This window comes from Diospyros lotus, chromosome 8 (genome assembly GCF_014633365.1).
Source record: "Diospyros lotus cultivar Yz01 chromosome 8, ASM1463336v1, whole genome shotgun sequence".
NCBI lineage: Eukaryota > Viridiplantae > Streptophyta > Magnoliopsida > Ericales > Ebenaceae > Diospyros > Diospyros lotus.
In genome coordinates, this window is record NC_068345.1 from 15768591 (window position 1) to 15782081 (window position 13491).

Below are 13491 nucleotides of genomic sequence, written 5' to 3' on the forward strand. Positions count from 1 at the left end.
CCCAGTTTTCCCCGAGGCCCTTAAAACACCTTCCTGAAAGAGACCCTTTCTCTTTTTGGAAGCCAATCGATTCCTTTTTGAGGGGTTTATCAGACCCTTTCCGAGAGCCTCCTACCGAATCCAGGCTCTTGCCCAATCGTCCATTTTCGAGAGATGTTACCTCTTAGTAGGGTTTACCTTTCTCTGAGAGACGCCTCCTCTCTGACCCAGCCTTTTCGTATCTCATTTCTCTTGGGAAGCCCTCTCTCCGAGAGAGCTCTTTTAGTGGTTGTACTTTCGAACATCGATATCTTACTCGGCTTCAAATGATGGTTTCCCTCACTCTAAAGAAGTTTCTATTGTTGTATTTTTGGCAACAACAATTTGACACCGTTTATGAGAAATCGACAAAAAGCTAAGATGAACAGAAACACTAGATCGATCAGCTTGGGATTCAAGCTGCCCCAACTTCTTGTTTATTTTAGGAAAGAAGGCCCAGAGAGGCATTTGTAGCGTTTTGTGTCCATGGCAGTACTACACGGCTAGAATGAGGTAACCAAATGCCGAGCCTTCCCTCTCTCTCTAGCGGGGCAGGCTTAATAGTGGTTCACGGATTTGCCAGTAGGGCACATACGATCATTTGGGTAATTGAAGAAGAAATTTTTGGAGGCATTCTTGGCCTACGTGCCAAAGAAAAAAATGCGATGTACTTGATGAGCCTACAATAGAAGCCTAGCGAGCAATTGGAGCAATATATAGAGCGATTTAGGGTAGCTACTCAAGAAGTGAGGGATCTCCCGGTCGGGCTGGCAGCATCGGTCTTACTTAATAGGACTACTTGCACACCGCTTAGAAAATCCCTCGCCTTTTCTAAGCCAAGCTCTATGACCAACTTATTCGTCCAAGCAAAGCAATTTATCGTCCAGATAAAGATTTTGGATGCTTGGGAGACAAAAAGAAGAGGAAAACCAAAGGACTTAGAGTCCAACTGGGGGACTAAAATGTAGAGAAGGGAGGAACCCTCAAAGATGTAGTTCCAAAGCTTCACTCCCCTTAATGAGCCCAGGGCGGTGATCCTTTTCTCCATTATGTACACGGGGCACATCAACTTTCCTTTTAACTTTAAGGAGCCCCTGGGGAGAAATATGGAAGCCTTTTGCAAGTTTCACGAGTCCCTAGGCCATAGTACAGAGCAATGCTAGGAGTACGTAACCAGATTGAGCAGCTGATCAGACAGGGGAAGCTTGATCGATTTATATTGAAAAATTGAAGAACCAATAAGGCAAGGGAGACGGCCTCAAGAGAGAGAATCAGAGGAGGCCCCCTCGTCCTAGAAATGATGCCCCAAATAGGAGGGATAACCGATAACCCTACCAGGCAGAAGGAGAAGAAATCCCCAGAAGAGATCAACTAGGTCCGAGTACTAGAACAAGAGACAATGAACCTACCATGGATAGAATCAATGTGATCTTAGGGGGGGGGGGGGAGAATCTGGCTGGAAACTCTTCTGCAGCCCAGAAAGCTTATGCGCACTAGGCACTACATGTAGACTCGGTGGCAAAGGTACAGGAGAATAAAGATTCCATTGTTTTCACTGCCGAGGACCAAGGCGATGTGTTGTTGATGATCCGTTGGTGATCTCATCCATCATTGCCAAACACCTTGTTGAGCACATTTTGGTGGTTAATGGGAGCTCTGTGAATTTACTATATTGGAACAGTTTTAAAAAGGTGCACATGATTGACTCAAGACAGTTACGTCACCACTGTACAGTTTCACGGGGGAAGTAGTTTCTGTTGTAGGGTCGATCTAGCTTCCTGTCACATTAGGGAGCCACCCCCAAGTGATTATTAGGCAGGCGAACTTTATGGTGGTCAAGACCTTCTCCCTCGCTTACAACGTGATCTTGGGGCAATCCCTGCTCAACGCTATGAGAGCAATTATTTTGCTAGGATACCTACTGATGAAGTTTCCCACACCCTAGGGGGTCGGTCAAGTAAGGGGCAGTCAGAAGTAAGTCCGGGTGTGTTATGTGAGCTCCATTAAGCCCGTTAAGGAGAAGAATAAGTTGATTGCCAAAGAGACATTGATGATTAGCAAACAGACTCTCAACGTTGTTAAATCCCAGCCCGTGGAGACATTTGAGGCAATACCCTTGATGGTGGGTGACAAAGAGAAACTGGTGTATGAGGGAATCCAATTGCAGAGTCTAGAAAAAAAAGAAGTTATTGAATGTTTGCGAGCCCATGTAAACATTTTTGCCTTGTCACCTGCCGGCATGCCAGGAATTAACCCCGATGTAATCTCTCACCATCTGGATGTACGCCTCGACATGCGACCAATTAAACAGAAGAAAAGACATATTGCACCAGAGCAATTGAGGCATTTAGAAGAGGAGGTGGAAAAGTTTCTTATAGCTTGTTTTATCAGGAAAGTGCATTACCCGGATTGGTTGGCTAACGTGGTCACGATTAAGAAGGCTAATGGGAAATGGCGGGTTTGTTTCAACTTTTTTGATCTGAATAAAGCATGTTCGAAGGATTCATACCCGTTCCCCAAGATTGATAGACTTGTCGATGAAGCCTCGGGATATGCCAGTTGAGATTCTTGGACGCTTTCTCTAGTTAGCATCATATTAGTATGTAGTTACCCGATGCCGAGAAGACTGCATTTATTATAGAGAGAGGGACATATTACTATAAGGTGATGCCCTTTTGTAACATCCCACATCAAGTGATAGGAAGGATCAGAACAACTTACCCTGATGAGCCTACGCGAACTTCCCAGGGGGTCACCCATTCTTGAGTTTTCCCACCTCAAGCATGCTTAACCCGAGAGTTCTTTGCTTACATTCAGCCCAAAAGGTATCCAACTAGTGTTGTTTTATTCATTTCTTATCCTCGATATATACTACCATTCTCTGGGCTATTGGGGTATTACACCTTTGGTTTGAAAAATGCAGGGGCCACGTATCAGCGCATGGTTAACAAGGTGTTCAAGGATCTACTTGGAGAAGTGATGGAAGCCTATGTGGATGACATGATTGTTAAGAGTAAACAGGGAGAACGACATTCCGAAAAGTTGGCCAAGGTTTTCACAATGCTTCGAGAAAACAAAATGCGACTGAATCCTAGCAAGTGTGCTTTTGGGGTGAAATATGGTAAATTTCTAGGTTATATGATCACGCACCAGGGTATAGAGGCAAACCCAGAAAAAGTGAAAGTAGTGATTGATATGTTGGCGCCGTCATCAGTTAAAGAGGTGTAGAGGCTGACTGGGTGTTTGACGACTTTGAGACGTTTTTTATCCAAGTTCGCTGAACAGAACCTTTCTTTCTTCAAAGTTTTGAGAGGATGGAAGAATTTTCAGTGAACATGGGAATGCGAGAAAGCCTTTTAAGAGTTGAAGACCTACCTAGAAGAAATACCTTTATTGTCCCATCCAGAAGAAGGAGAGCCTTTATACTTGTATTTGGGGATCAACCACCATATGGTCAGTGTAGTATTGATTAAGCGAATGAGACAGGTCAATCAGCCAGTCTATTATGTAAAAATCATTGTAAGGGGCCGAGGAGTGATACCCTTATGTAGAGAAGGTGGTTTTATCGCTTGTCATGGCACTACAAAAAAATCGGCATTTAGCGAAAGTTTTTTTCGCATTTAGCGGCAGTTTTTAATCGCCGCTAAGTGAGCCGTCGCGGAGCGTTTAGCGACGGTTTTCAGCAACTGCTGGAGTAATTGCCGCTAATTATTTTTTTTGCGGCGGTTTAAAACACTACCGTAAAATAAGTGATTTAGCGACGGTTTTTATAATATTTAGCAGTGGTTTTGAAACCGCTGCAAAAAATTAAAAAAAAATTAAATTTTTATTTTAGCGGAGGTTTCAAAACTGTCGCAGAAATTAATAAAAATTAATTTTTTAATTGCTAGGCCTGCGCGCAAGCGTGGCTAGCCTGACTCGCCCCCAGTCGCCCGGGCCTAGCCCGCTTGCGCGCGCTGGCTCGTGTGCGTGTTTGGCCCTTGCGCGCCACATGACGATACTGAAAATTAAATCCCAGCCTTCCACTCCCCAAGTTTCGAACCCAAGATCTCTCCCACGCGCGCATGCGTGAACCAACTGATCTGCGAACCCCCCTTGACATATATGCGCATATATATATTATATACTAATCTAACAACTAATTTTCAAAATTATATTTTATATTTTTAATTTATATTAAAAACATTTATTAATTGATTATTTTTTAAAAGAATAATGGAATAAATTAAAAATAAATTAATTGATTAAAAATAAAATAAAGATTTTATATATTTTTTAATAATTATTAAAATTTTATATATTAAAATTTTGTTAAATTTATTTTTATTTTTTTAAATGAAATTTTTAATGAATTTTTCTATTAATTTAAATTCAATTTAAAATTTATTTTTAAGATTTTATATTTGTTTTTATTAATTTAATTTTTAATTATTTTCTTAAGCAAAATTTAATTTTTTAATGAATTTTGCAGCGGTTTATAAAAGCCGCCACAAATGTTAATTTAATTTTAATTTTGAATTATTTAATTTTTTGAATTTAACTGTAGTTTTTCAAAAATCGTCGCTAAATTTAGTTTTTTAATGAATTTTGTGGCGGTTTTTGAAAACCGTCGCAAATATTATTTTAATTTTAATTTTGAATTATTTAATTTTTTAATGAATTTTGTGGCAGTTTTTGAAAAGTGCCGCAAATATTATTTTAATTTTAATTTTGAATTATTTAATTTTTTGAATTTAGCTACAGTTCTCATAAATCGCCGTGAAATTGAATTGAATTTTTTAATTATTTTTAAATTTAGCGACGGTTATTCGAAAACCGTCGCAAAATTAAATATGTTACTAAATTTTGTGGTGGTTTTACGAAACCGCCGCAAAAAAATCGTCGCAAAAAATCAATTTTTTTGTAGTGTGGTAGCCAAGAAGTTGAGACCTTACTTTCAAGCCCTCTTAGTAACTGTCTTAACAGATTAGCCATTGAGACAAATCCTGCAAAGACTAGAGTGTTCGAGAAGGTTAACTAAATGGGCGGTGGAATTCAGTGAGTATGATATCAATTTTGAACCTTGAAGGGCAATGAAGGGGTAGGCACTGACAAATTTTATAGTGGAATGCATTTACCTGCCGATAGTAGAAGACGTTATATGTAAGGAATGGATGTTGTTTGTAAACAGGGCATCAAATGCCAAATAAAGTGGTGCAGGAGTAGTGTTGATTTCCCTTGAAAAGGAAGTTTTGGAGTACTCTATACGCTTCACTTTTCGAAGTTCTAACAACACGATTGAATACGAAGTGTTACTGGCAGGGATAAAGCTGGCTGAAAAATTGGAGGTAACTGATTTAACGGCCCACAGTGACTCGTAGTTGGTTGTGTAGTAGTTTTAAGGGACCTATGAAGTAAGGGAGATAGTATTGTCCTGATATCTACAGAAAGTAAAAGAGTTGGCACACAAATTCAGGCACTTTGAACTAATTCAGATCAATAAGTCCCTCAACCAATATGTTGATTCCTTGTCCAAGCTGGCCCTCCATCGTGATACTCTAGGGTGGTTGATTCACATGGAGGTCTTGCAGTAACCAAGCGTAGATGAAAAGGAAGGGGAGATGCATTGCATTGATGTGGCTGATGATTGAAGAACGCTAATACTAAGGTACCTACTTGATTAAAAGCTCCCAGAAGCACCTTCAGAGGCCAAGAGGTTAAAGACTAGCGCGGGTCATTTTTCAGTTATTGTCCGAGAGCTGTACAAGAGAAGGTACTTTGCACCCCTGCTAAATTGTTTGGGGCCTCGAGAAATAGAACAGGTCATGGAAGAAGTGCATGAAAGGGGCTATAGAGAACACCCTCGTGGAAGAGCATTGGCTGGAAAGATCCTACGTGCCAATTTATTTTGGTCAACCTTGAGACAAGATGCAACTCAAAAAGTGCGGACATGTGATAGGTGCCAAAAGCACGCGCCTTTGATAGCACAACCCCTTTCATCGATCTAATCGATATTCCAGCCATTACCATTTACACAATGGGGGTTAGACATTTTGGGCCTGTTTCCAATGGTGTCAGTGCAAAGAAAATTTCTGTTGGTGGCTACTGATTACTTTACAAAGTGGGTCCAAGTAGAGCCCTAGCAACCATAATTGAAAAGAAGGTAGAGGGGATGGTGTCGAAAGATATAATTTATCGGTACGGTATTCCCCAAATTCTCAACACTGACCATGGAACGCAGTTCAACTCTGAAGCTTTTAGGGCCTTTTGTTAGAGATGGGAGATAAATTTGAGAATAACATTCGTAGCATATCCCCAAGCCAATAGGTAGGCATAGGCAAGCAACAAAACCATCCTGCATGGGTTGAAAACCCAATTGAAGAAGGAAAAAGGTTGATGTGCCGATGAACTCCCTACTACTTTATGGGCTTATCACATGACTAGTCGTGTATCTACGGAGGAAACACGTTTCAGCCTGGTATATGTGACAGATGCCCTTATTCCAGTGGAGGTAGACCTCAGCTCGCCTTGAGTTATGGCTGTCAGTGAAGAAGGGAATTCAGATTGCTTGAGGGAGAACCTGGATCTGCTAGATGAGTTAAGGGAGAAAGCAGCTACGCAATTGGCGAATGCATGAGCCAACTCATGAGCTTCTAATCGAGCTTATAATCAAGTTAGATTGCGAGCCACTATTCGAGCCATCTTGCGAGCCTATTGAGTCGAACTTTGTTGAGTTCAAGCTCAGCTCGTTAACAAATCGAGCTTCAAAATTAGGCTCACGCTCAGCTTATTTAACTTAATGAACGAACTCAAACAAGCTTTTACCGAGTCAAGCCCGAACTGCTCGGCTCATTTGCAACCCTACTATCTGGTACCTGGTGGTGGATTGTCGGGCGCCATACAATGCGTTCCTAGGCCGACCATCTCTCAACGCTTTAGGCGTAGTAGTATTCACCTCCCATTTAGCCATGAAATTCCCGGTATCAAACATCGAGGTTGAGGTTGTCCACGCTGGCCAAAAAGAGGCCCGACAATGTTACCGCGATAGCCTCAAAACCCAGGGCCCTAAGCCTAGCAAGGACAAGAAGAGAGGTGACGCCTCTGGTAGCAACCAAGCAGCGGGCGTCGACAGCTAGGACCCGCAACACCATGTACATATGGTAGAAGTAGACCCATAGAGCGAGCTCTCAGATAGGCATCCCCAACCCACAGAGAACTCCACCCTGTAAGGTTGGGCCCTCGCCCAGAACAGGTCGTCCGTATAGGCTCTACGTTACCAAGTGAGCTAAAGGAGAGGCTCATCAACCTATTTCGGCAGAATGCTGACCTCTTTGCTTGGACCCCCGCTGACATGCTCGGAATAGATCCACTTGTCATCTGCCATAAGCTGGCGTCGGATCCGGAGGCTAGATCGATAGCCCAGAGGAGGAGAAGACTGGGATAAGAAAGGCGGCGTGCAGCCACCGAGGAAACAACCAAACTCCTAAAGGCCGGATTCATCAAAGAGGTTCCATACACAACGTGGCTCGCTAACATAGTCATGGTAAAAAAATCCTCAGGAAAGTGGGTAATGTGTGTCGACTTCACCGATCTAAACAGAGCGTGCCCAAAGGATTCATACCCACTACCCAACATCGATCGCCTTTTGGATGCGATCTCCAGGTACAGGTACTTGAGTTTCATGGACGCTTACTCTGATTACAATCAGATCTGGATGCACCTTGAGGACGAAGAAAAAACCATTCAGACTAAAAAATGCAAGCGTGACATACCAGCGACTATTGAACAAAGTATTCACCAAATAGATTGACTGCAACATCGAAGTCTATGTAGACCACATGGTGGCTAAGACTTTAGAAAAATAGGACCACTGCTCGGACCTAACCAAAATCTTCGCACAACTCTGACAGCACAACATGAAGCTTAACCCTGACAAATGCGCCTTCGGGGTGCAAGCCGGTAAGTTTCTGGGATTCATATTGACCATCCGAGGAATTGAAGCTAACCCTAACAAATGTGAAGCTATCCTCGCAATGCGTAGTCCTGCCAGCCTGAAGGAAGTCCAACAGTTAACATGCCGAATAACAGTTTTGTCCCACTTCCTCCCGAAGTCGGCCGACCGAGAGAAGCCATTCTTCCAATGCTTAAAGAAGTCAGTCGAGTTCCAGTGGACAGAAGAATGCAAAGCCGCCTTTTAGGAACTAAAGGCCTTCCTAGCAGCCCCCCATCCTTTCAAGACTAGAACCCAGAGAAGAACTTTCACTCTACCTCTTCGTCACCGCTAGCACCCTCAGTGTAGTAATAGTCAGGGAGGAAGGAAAAACACAGAGGTCGATATACTTCATTAGCAAAACCTTTCAAGGAGTCGAGCTGCGATACCAGAAGATCGAGAAGCTAACGCTAGCACTGGTGATGGCAGCCTGAAAGCTCAGGCTATATTTCCAAAGTCATCAGATCACGATCCAGATTGATCAACTGATTCAGAAAATACTCCAGAAATCGGAGCTTTCGGGAAGAATGATCGCATGGTCAATAGAGCTTTTTGAATTCGACATATAATACCAGCCAAGTAAGCACCTCAAATCCCAGGTACTCTCTGATTTTTGTGTTGAACTCTCCCCCCCGGGCCAAACTCGGAGCCCAACCCTTGGATATTATTCATCGACGAATCCTCTAACATAAAAGGAAGCAGGGTTGGGATCATCTTGGAAGGACCCTTTGGGCAGATACTCGAACAGTCACTTTGCTTTAACTTCAAGGCAACTAACAACCAAGCAGAATATGAGGCTCTTATAGCTGGTTTAAACCTGTCAAAGGAAATCGGAGCATCCCGGTTAGTCGTTAGGAGCGATTCCCAGCTAGTGACCAACCAAGTCAAGGGCGAATTTAAGACAAAAGAGCCACAACTTGGCCAATACCTCCACAAGGTTAGAACCCTGGTTGACTCTTTCGACTATTTCCAAATTGAATATATCCCCAGGGAACAAAACACGCAAGCAGATCTGCTCTCAAAACTTGCTAGCACCAAAAAGCCTAGAAACAACCAGTTGGTCATACAAGAGGCCTTGGATTTTCCCATCGTCAATCTTCCTGACATACAAACAATAGAAGCGAAGCCCAAATTTTGGGGAACTCATATCATCCAATTCCTACAAAACGGGATGCTCCCTGCTAACGCCGAAGAAGCTAAGAGACTCAGAAGAAAAGCTTGCTACTTTACCCTACTTGAGAACTAGCTGTACTAAAGAGGTTACTCCATGCCACTTCTCAAATGTGTCAACCTCGATCAATCGACCTGCATCATGACCAAGATATGATGTGAGAATTTATTCACACATTTATTGGTCATAATTGAGTAATGTTTTAATAATTTTATGTGTTTTATCTATAATTGTCTAGTATTTTGAGTTTCTTTTATATATATATATATATTTAATTTTTAATATTTTTTATTATTTTACATGAATGTTACTTTGTGTTTGGGTTGAAAAAAAAATAAAAAAAAAAGATATTATAAAGTTAATATTAGAAATTAATATTATAATATAAATAAAAAATAAATATTATAAATAATCAATATTATTAAAGTTAATATAAATAATAGTATATTAAATACTATCTTTTATATTATATATTATTCTATTAATTTAAGTGATGTGGGTGTGAATGTGCTAGGGCTGTGTATGTGAGGCCTTGCATGCATATATATAGTATTAATAGAGACTTTTGGAGGGGATTTTGAAGGGCAGCGGCCATCAGAGGATTTGGAGGGACTTTGGAGGCGCAAAGACTTGGGCGGCCATTAAAGGAATAAGAAAAGTGAGGAAGCAGAAATTGAAGAGGGGGAGATTGACGCAACAACAGCCAGGGACATCGCGAACGCAGGCGACAGCAGCTCCAGCACCCAGATCTAGAACAGATCTGGGCATAGGAAATTTCTTTCTCCTTCCTTGTTTAATTAATTCTCCTATACTTTCAATGTCACTTTGGATTTTAATTAATTCTAGCATGAACTAATTTGTTGAACTATGGCCATGTATTGGCCGAAGCTATGATGATGCATTTTTTATAATTTTATGTGATTGAATAAATTGGGTTATGTTGAGTTGTGTGGTATTGAATTTAATGCTTGTAAATAATTGACCACTATTTACATGATTTGATGCCTAATATTGAGACCGAAAGGAGATAGGTTGGGGATTGTATCGTAGGTACCATACACCATAAAGTAAAATCGACTAGAAATAGAACTCGGTTTCTTTATGCGGCTTTTAGCGATATGCTAGGAATTTAACAAATTATAATGCGTTTTCATTTGGTTAAATTTTCATAGAAATATAGGAAGTTATTAAATGAGAATAGACTCGTTATAACCTAGAAATAGGGTAACGAATGCGTTAGGAGATTCCATCGTCACATACTCAATTTACTAATTCATTCGCATAAAAATATATGATTTGCCTTGCATAGTTAGGTTCATACATGCCCCTTAGTTATTAAAATCCACTTATTTTTTATTCAAGTTGCCTTCCAAATTAATTTTATTTTATTAATCTAATTATTTTTTTTTCTTGTTCTTTATTAAATCTGAAATTTTTATTGTCTAAATAATAAAGAGCGTTTAAAAATTTGGTATTTGAAATATTTCCTCGTGGGAACGATATTCTTACTTACTATTATATTACTTGTTCGACCCATACACTTACGGTATATTTTAGGGTGATCAAGATACATGAAGGGGTATGTGGAGGCCACCTCGGCAGGCGGTCCCTGACAGCAAAAATACAGAGAGTTGGATACTATTGGCCAACGATGAGGAACGACTGTCTGGCTTATGTGAAACGTTGTGACAAGTGCCAAAGGTTCGCAAACGTGCATCATTCCCCGCCGAAAGAGCTCCACAACCTCGGCAGCCCTTGGCCATTTTACAAATAGGGGATATACATCCTTGGACTCTTTCCAATCGCAGCAGGATAACTTAAGTTTATGGTGGTAGCAATTGACTACTTCACAAAATGGATCGAGGCCAATTCCCTGGCTACAATCACCGTCGAAAGAATCCGATAATTCATTTGAAAGAATATCGTTTGTCGATATAGTCTCCCTAAGGTGCTAAGCTTGGACAACGACACTCAATTCACCAACGGCAAACTCCAAGACTTCTGCCAAGAGCTCGGTATCCACCAGGTCTTTACCTCATTCGAGCACCCCCAAACCAACGGCTAAGCTGAAGCCGCCAACAAGGTCATATTAGTAGGGCTAAAAAAGCAACTCGATGATGCAAATGGAGCCTGGCCAGACAAACTCCCCATGGTGTTGTGGTCTTACCACACCACCACTCAAACCTTGACCAGGGAAACCCCTTTTTGACTCATTTACAGGTTAGAAGCTATGATCCCAGTTGAGATTGAGGAACCTAACCCTAGACTACAGTACTTTCAAGAAGACACCAACAATGAAGAACAGCGAGCCAACCTCAACCTCTTCCAGGAAATCCGAGACCAGGCCGCCAAACAAAAAGCAACTCAGAAATACAATAAAGGAGTTCATCCTCGATGATTTGAAGAAGGAGACTTAGTCCTAAGGAAGATTGAAGGCCCAAGAAAACAACCCTCACAAGGGAAACTTGGTGCCAACTGGGAAATCCCTTACTGAGTCACTAATAACCTCCGCGTGGGAGCTTACCACTTAGCCGAACTCTCGGGAAGACCCTTGATTAGATCATGGAACGCAGCCAGCCTGCGAAAGTATTATAGATGAACGCCTATTTTCTTGTATCATTCAGATAAATATACTCCCATATATCACTTGTCAAAACCTTCATATGGGCCTAGACCCAAAGTTTCTTTTCTTATCGTAGGCCTTGAGTTACCTCGGTCTGCTACTTTTGTCCTCGAGTTACCTTGGCCTATCTACAACAAACCTTTGTAACAAACAAGCTCCGATGGACCTTGAGTTACCTCGGTCTATTACCTTTGGTCTCGAGTTACCTCGGCCTATCTATAACAAAGCTTTGTAACAAACAAGCCCCAGCAGACCTCGAGTTACCTCGATCTGCTACCTTTGGCCTCGAGTTACCTCGGCTTATCTACAACAAAACTTTGTAATAAATAAGCCCCGATGGACGTTGAGTTACCTTGGTTTGCTGCCTTTGGCCTCGAGTTACCTCGGCCTATCTACAACAATACTTTGTAATAAATAAGCCTTAGCGGACCTCGAGTTACCTTGGTCTACTTTCTTTGGCCTCGAGTTAACTCAGCCTATCTATAACAAAGTTTTGTAACAAACAAGCCCTGGCAGACCTCGAGTTATCTCGGTTTGCTGCCTTTAGCCTCAAGTTACCTCGGTCTATCTACAACAAAGCTTTGTAACAAACAAGCCATGGTGAACCTCGGATCATCTCGGCCTCTCCATGAATCACCTCAGTATTTCCCTTTTTATTACTTAAAATAGCACGAAGCTTATTCAAGTAAAAGAAAATCAGAAGCTTCGTCGGCCTCGCCAAAGCCCACAGTAAAATAGATGGATGTGACAATCCTAAATGGTTCGATACTCACAACGATCGGGCGATCAGGCGTTGCAGTAAACAAAAGCAAAGGAAAAGTCCAAGGTACCCATACTCAGAACACTTTCATTTCATTACTCCATTCCATTACAAAAACATGTCAATAATAAAAAAAATTTATTACACTCTCAATGGTCCACTAACAATAAAAATACAACCAAAGCTAGCTCAATATTTTACCCTATTCAAATCTTAGCACAACAAGGCCAACCCAGCTATTGAGCCACTACAAAAAAAATTAGTTTTTAGCGACGATTTTTTTGGCATTTAGTGGCGGTTTTTAACCGCCGCAAAGTGATTTAGTGGCGATTTTAAAAACCGCTGCTAATACAGCCATCGCACGACATTTAGCGGCAGTTTTTAGCAAATGCTGGTATAACCGCCGCTAAGCGATATTTTTAGCGGCGGTTTGTAAACTATCAAAATTAGCGACGGTTTTTTAAATTTAGTGGCGGTTCTGAAACCGTTGCTGAAATTATTGAATTTAATATTAAATTAAATAATTTTTAGCAGTGGTTTCGGAATCGCTGCTAAAATTTAAAACCTATTGAATTTAATAGCAGTTTCTTAAACCGCTGATAAATTTAAAATTTAGAGGCGGTTTTAAAACAGCCGTTAAATTTAAAATTTAAAACCGTAGCTAAGTTCTTTTACCTATTAAAATTAGTGGCGGTTTTGTAAACCCCCGCTAGTGTAAAAGAACTTAGCAGCGATTTTCAAACCGCTGCTAAAGTAACTGATTTCAAAATTACAGTGGTGATTTTTCATAACTGTCGCTAGAACCTAATTTAACGGCGGTTTTATAACCGCCGCTAAATGAACACTATATAAAAATATAGCGGCGATTTTAAAACCGCCGCTAAATTCAATAAAATCCCAATATTTCTATCTATTTAAAACCGCCTGATAACCTGTATACCCAAACCTGT